A 5,723-nucleotide genomic window follows, 5' to 3' on the forward strand; every position below is an offset into this window, starting at 1 on the left:
TCCAGCCAACGCTTGGCATTGCACCTGCTGATCTTAGGCTTGTCTGTGGCTGCTCGGCCATGGAAACCCATTTCAGTTCTTGTGTAGACATTGCTTCCAGAGGCAGTTTGGAACTCAGTAGTGAGTGTTGCAACCGAGGACAGACAAATGTTATGCATTACCTGCTTCAGCACCCGGCAGTCCCATTCTGTGAGCTTGTGTGGCCTACCACTTCGCGTCTGAGCCGTTGTTGCTCCTAGACGTTTCCAATTCACAATAACAGCACTTACAGTTGACCGGGACAGCTCTAGCAGGGCAGAAATCCTATGACGGTGCCACGTTGAAATTCACTGAGCTCTTCAATAGGTCCCTTCTACTGCCAATGTTTGTCTATTGAGATTGCATGGCTGTGTGCTCGATTTTATACACCTGTCAACAACGGGTGTGGCTGAAATATCGCCATAGTCAATAACCGGAATGAATGTTGACTGAATTATTTGTTTGCTGCTATTTAACGAAAGACAGGACCTGTTCCTATGAAATAAGCTTATTTTAATTCTTAATTTCTTAACTAACTCATCAACATGCTTTTTGAAAGATTGCTTTTGTCAATCCAGACCATCAAAAGTATGTATGCATAAATAATCAGATACATTTTAAATGATTTGGAAAATAACATACTTGGTTTTACCTGCATTAAGTACTAATTTCAGTTCAACAAAGGCTTTCTGCAGGGCAATAGAGACAGACTGAAACTCTTGGGGGCAATAGCATACACTAGCCAGCTTTGGCCCCTTTCATATTTTGATGCAAGCCATCCCTCTTGTAAAACTGGTGCCTCTCCCAAAAGTGGTAAACATTTTCAATATACTCGAAATCCATCGAGGAACAGGAGGATTTAAGCCAGTAATGTAGCTAGAGGAGACGACTAAAGCATTCGATTGTTGGTAGAGGACCGGAAATGAGAACCCGCTTGCTTGTCTCCTTTAGCCTGCCTATGAGCCCTCTGAAGTCATCTTTTAATTGCTCAGATTTATGAAGATGGATGACGTTTGTATCAACATTAATGACTACTGTGTGAGCAATCGGGTGCTTCTCCATCACTGCAGGGACCTGGTGATCTATGTCTCGACAGGGGCTCCAGGGAAGAAGTTGGTCTCTGCTTTCACGACCACCACATCCCTAACTATGGAGCTCCCTATAGCAACCACCACTGGAGGATGACAAGAGGGTCGCTGCGAGCCTGTGGGACGTGCTATGGGGGCTGATTCAGGGGATGGCCAGCTCAGTAACCCAGGACCAGATCCAGAAAACAATGTGTCAATATGGGAACGTGGTCCAAGGTAGTATCCTCAGTGGCTATTGCAGAGGAGCCCAATCTCGTAGAGCACCCTGGATTATCCCCTCATTCATTTAGAATTGTTGCATCAAAAACAGCATGTATTCTTGGAGTCTCCTTAGCCAGAGCGAGACGTTCTTTTAGGATCCTGTTCAATCTAGTAGTTCAATGATCCGGTCTTTTGAGGCAACGAGTTGCTTACACTATTCACAAGTGTATAAGTCAGTATATTCTTCCTATTTCACTACGGGGAACATATCACAGGTCTCACATTTCATGGCTACTGTCCATCTCTGGATCCAAATCCAAATCAGGGGAATCCGACATCCTTATACTTGGGTCAGAAACAGCACTCCCGGCTACAAGAGTCAACCGCAACGTGAAATAAGCTTTGCCGGTGACACTAGGTAACCTAGCTAGCCGGGGCTAGCCTGCTAACATTAGCTCCAGGAGACAGCAAAATCCAGCCAACACGGTGTCTTAAGAACAGCACTAACACTGTTGTCCCAAACTAAAACACTTAAAACAAAACGTATACGTGTTTTAAAAAGTATCAAACACAGAAGCGCTGTGCCGCCACTCAAACTTCCTGCTTCCTACTTCCTGGTCATGTGACAGTATTCGAGAGTCGCTATTTGTCACTTTCCCATGTAAATGCGAATGAGTGTCTGTGTGTGTGTGTGTGTGTGAAACTGTATAACATCTATGATTATACAACTATATCATATTTGACTAAACAATGGTTTGTAGAGCATGAAAACAATGTAAACCATATGCAATCGCTGTCTCACATACCAGATCTCAACCCAAATGAACACTTCTGGAAGATTCTGGAGTGGCGCCTGAGATAGCGTTTTCCATCACCATCAACAAAACACCAAATGATGGAATTTCTCATGGAAGAATGGTGTCACATTCCTCCAATAAGGTTCCAGACACTTGTAGAATCTATGCCAAGGTGCATTGAAGCTGCTGTTCTGGTTCGTGGTGGCCCAACGCCCTATTAAGACACTTTATATTGGTGTTTCCATTATTTTGGCAGTTACCTGTATTTGACTATACAACTATAACATCTTTGACTATCCAACTAAAACATTTTTGACTATACAACTATAATATATTTTGCTAAACAACTAGAATATGTTTGGCTATACAACTTGTATATCTACCACTCAATGAATGACTAATTGATTCTCACCTGTAACAGCTATATTGTCACCTGTTTCGCTACATTTACAGCCATTACATTTCCTCCCCCAAGCTCCTGACTCCTGTGACATTCTCAGCATTAACATTCCAACCTTTACCGTTATTATCACCTCAACCTGTAACATTACCCGCTGTAACCTTCCCTTTTTTGGGACCAACAATGGATTCCCATTAAAAATCCTAACCCTAAACCTAACCCTAACCCTAACCTTAATCCTAACCCTAAACCTTACCCTAACCTTAACCCTAACTTTAACCCTAACCTTCACCCTTAACCCTAAACCTAACCCTAACTCCTAACCCTAACCCTAACCCTACACCTAAACCACTAACCCCAAACCCTAATTCTAACTCTAAACCTAACCCCTAAGCCTAAAATAGCGTTTTACAAGTGAGGACCGTCAAAATGTCCTCACTTCTCTGAATTTTTGTTGGTATAATATTCTTGTGAGGACTTCTGGTACTCACAAGTTAAGTAAAACGTGTACATACACAAACACACACACAGAGAGAGAAACTGTTACATAGCACATGTTTACCTTGAACTTCTGAAATTCTCCTCTCTGAAACACACCCAAATGACATTTGTGGGATTCTTCCAGGTTGCTATGGCACGGAGAGTTGCTATAGTAGCAAACACTACTTTCATTGCGTTTAGAATATTTGGCAGCTCTGTTACTCGCAAGTGTTGCAACTCATTATTTTCTCTCTTTTAAACATACAGTCCTTACATCACCGGGGATATACATACATGAAAACATATGTTGAACATAACATTATTTCCCGACATTTCTTTATAAGTAAACATAATAAAACTTGGGTTACTGACTGCATCTCAAAAGAGAAAGTTCATATTGCACTATGAGGTTTCCTCCCATTTTCATCTCAATATTCCAACGAAATCAAAAGATAGAATGAAATAAAGTATGAGAGACAGACAAAGCAGCACTCACCTCTCTCTACTCACTACTATCCACCCTATCACTAACAAGACCTCTGACCCTTCACCCTTGTACTTTCCACCACTAGGGAACGTGCCAAACCCAGTCCCAGGCTGCACAGCTAAGATCAGATCAGGGGGTTTATAGTGTGTGGGGGGCTGTCTCCAAGGACCTCATATGTCACTGCTGTGTTGATAACTGAGATTTATGACCCTTCACCTTCAAACCCGGTCACCCAACTATTCTCTCTCCACCACAGCCACTTCCTGTGTTTAGGCCCAAGTGTTTGGGATTCTGCCTCTGTCTCTGGGGAGATCCCTGTCACCTGTCAGTGAAAGCCATTCAGTGTTGCATGTGAGCCCGTAACTCAAGACCCCAAGTTGATGATCCCCCTTGTCCCTTGTCCCTTGGACCCCATACTACCTCTCTCTCTTTCTCTCTCTCTATCTCCCCCCCCCCCTCCCCCCCTCTCTCTCCCTCTCTCTCTCTCTCCATCCCACTCCCTCTCTCGCTCAATCACTCTCTCTCTTTGAAATCAAGTCACTCCTGTTGCACGGGGCACCATCATCGTCTGGCCCTTTTTATATTCTGGATGGCAGATTCCCAGCATCATCTGCTGCTCGGCGGCGACAGGAATAGAAGCTGGGAGCGGATGCTAGAGTGGACATTGGTTAGCAACAGCCCTACAGTGTCATTTTGTAAATTGCCAGTGGCAGCTGAGCTGACACGGAATGAAAGCAATAGTCAAAGTGACCCAGCTGAGGCCGATGGCCATTGTCCCTGAGGCTTCAAGTAATCTACCATGGCGCTACTTCAAAGACACACAGAAGGTCAGTGTCTCAAGGGAGCCAATAGGGCTTTAGATAGACTAGTACTTTTTAAAGAGACATAAACAGTTGGACAGTAGCTTGCGCATTGAGTTTAGGCTGGGTCGAGCATCTCAAGACAGAGGCACAAAAAGTAAGACAACCCTGTTCAGCAGGGGATGTGCTACATTTGCATAACACCACCATGACATTTTTTTAAATCGATTTTTGGGGTTTTCAACTTTTCTCTGCAGAAGAATGAAAGAGGGGAGGGGGCAGAATTACAAATAACTTCATATTTTCTTCCCGTGTCTGATTTCAAAGCAAGGTAAGAGGAAGGGCCGGGATGTGGCACTTAGGGCCCCTGGGATGGGACATCAGAATCGAATGATGTGGGAACAGAATGTTTGGGGTGGGGTAGAGGGGAAAGGGAGCAAATAGGATCAGGAGCCGCCCAACTTCTCCTTTCCTGGAGAATATTGGATTTCACATATCACAAATCCTTTTGCATCTCTCCCTACTCAGCCAGTCAGATAAACGACAGTGATTCCAGTGACCTGGTCGGGGCCTGTCTGTTTGAAATATTAAATTCAATATGGTTTCAGACACAACCAAAATATTACAAGGGTCATTCTAATTTGTGGGGTGGGGGGTGGGGGGGCTCAAATGAGTCATTAGACAGGACAGTGTGTTGCATCACTTTCTCTCTGAATTTCTCTCTCTCTCTATTTCATGCCTCTCAAAATTTATCCATGACAGGTCCTTCAAAACAAAAAGGGAAGATCCATTCCAGAGGGCCTCCTCCATCCAAAATCAACCCAGAGTGGAGCCTGTGCTGTGCAAAATGCTGTGGCAATGCTCTCACTTTGCCCTTTATTTTCCAAAAATACAGTTAGAAGTTGGCAGGAGCGCAAACTGTGACCGCTCACAGCTCAGAAAACACTGCTTTCCCCTTTTCCTGTGTAATGGAAACCTGTCTGAAGTTAGGAGAGCTACAGAAGCACTGTGTTATGGTTAAATCATAGGCCCGGGGAGAGCAGGTGCTTCCCCAATACTCTGGGGAGACGTTGCCCCTGGCCCTGAGCGCTGGTCCAGGATCAGCTTTCCCTAGCCCACGTCTGACCTCAACCACTATGAGCCAATGAACCAAACATTCCCTGGACCAGCGCTTAGAGGCAAATTCTATACCCCAAGTTTTTCCTGCACTGACAGCAGACTTGCATAGAGGGAACACTGTTAGAGAAGGGAGGCTACAGTAATATGACAGGGCCAATGGGGTTGATGAGGTGGAGCCATGGATGCAGTGGTATCTGAGTGAGGATAGAGAGAGTGGATATTCATAGCTCTGATAAAAAGGTAAAGAGAGCATTAAGATGATTATTTCCAAACCCTGCTCTTAAACTTAGATACAACTATCACATCAAAATGGTTGTGTAAACCAAAACTTAT

This window comes from Coregonus clupeaformis, unplaced genomic scaffold (genome assembly GCF_020615455.1).
Source record: "Coregonus clupeaformis isolate EN_2021a unplaced genomic scaffold, ASM2061545v1 scaf0434, whole genome shotgun sequence".
Classification (NCBI taxonomy): Eukaryota; Metazoa; Chordata; class Actinopteri; order Salmoniformes; family Salmonidae; genus Coregonus; species Coregonus clupeaformis.